At 36.3% G+C, this 1187-nt stretch overlaps 1 non-coding gene across 1 annotated transcript; it reads left to right on the top strand.

Annotated features, from left to right (window-relative positions):
* Window positions 1-792: 792 nt before the first annotated feature.
* On the top strand, window positions 793-937 carry LOC132234041 (U4 spliceosomal RNA). The gene has a single exon (XR_009452854.1). It is a non-coding gene; the product is annotated as a U4 spliceosomal RNA (small nuclear RNA).
* The last annotated feature ends 250 nt before the right edge of the window (window positions 938-1187 follow it).

Raw genomic sequence — 1187 nt, 5'->3', positions numbered from 1 at the left:
AATATGCTTGTACAGCTACTTCTTGATTTTGTTTTTCAGGTTTATATGTGATTTATTAAAACAGAAAGTGAGGATTTAATTCTGATACCTCTACCCCCATACACAGCTCTTCCCCTTCCCCATTCTCCCAATACAGTTATATTCTAATTTTTGGACACAGCAGAATTCAGTATTTATAATATTATTACATAAATATTTAAAGCTGAGAGACTATGATTATACTTTTCTTTCTGGAGTTTTCTTTCCCTGAAGTTAATCGTTTCAAGTTTTTGTCTAGTTTTCTAGATACCTATCAGGAATTCAATACCCTCAGATGATCAGTCGGCCTAATTTTTTTCTTGGCGATATCTGTGCTGCAGCCCTTTACCCTTCTGTTACAGTCTTCTAAACGCTCACTGTAGGCTGCCACATAGCTGTCGTCCCCCCCACTCCTGTTCCTGAGTTCCATGCTTCCTCTTTCTTGAGTTATTCAATTGTATGTACGTACCACATTTTGTATATCCGCTATCTATCAATGGATAATTGGGTTGCTTACACCTTTTGGCTATTGTGTATAATGCTGCTATGAATATGAATGTACACATTTTTTACAAACTTTTATCTGATCTCTTTGTTCACCCCCAACTGCATTCCCACTTTCAGGGATGCCTGGTATCTCTAACATCTAAGCCTTTTTGAGGTTCTGTGATGACAATCAACTTTCTACTGGACTTTCCTGTTAGTGGCTTATGTCTTAGCTTTTTTTTGGTCTGCTGTAAGTCTGCTTTTTAACATCAAAACATTTTGTTATACAGCTTTGCGCAGTGGCAGTATCATAGCCAATGAGGTTTATCTGAGGCGCGATTATTGCTAATGGAAAAAAACAATTTGTTTTCTCCTTTCTATGTCCATGAGGGTTTACATCTTAAAAGAAAACATTTTATTATCATTTTATTGTGATTTCAGGAGGGAGAAGAAGTAAATGCCAGTGTACCTCCATACTTAAAATCTCTAAATTGTGTTACTTCTGAGTGATATGATTTCTGATTCTTCCCCCTTGCTGCCAAATGGCTTTCAATTCTTAAAAATGTTATTTCTTCAGTGTAAAAATATATGTGATAATGAGAAACAGTTTGGCAGGTCCTCAAAAAGTTAAACAGCATTATCATATCATCCAGTAATTCCACTCCCAGGCATATGCCCAAGAG

The sequence above is a fragment of the Myotis daubentonii genome, chromosome 4 (assembly GCF_963259705.1).
Source record: "Myotis daubentonii chromosome 4, mMyoDau2.1, whole genome shotgun sequence".
Classification (NCBI taxonomy): domain Eukaryota; kingdom Metazoa; phylum Chordata; class Mammalia; order Chiroptera; family Vespertilionidae; genus Myotis; species Myotis daubentonii.
This window is presented reverse-complemented; position numbering and strand designations above follow the sequence as displayed.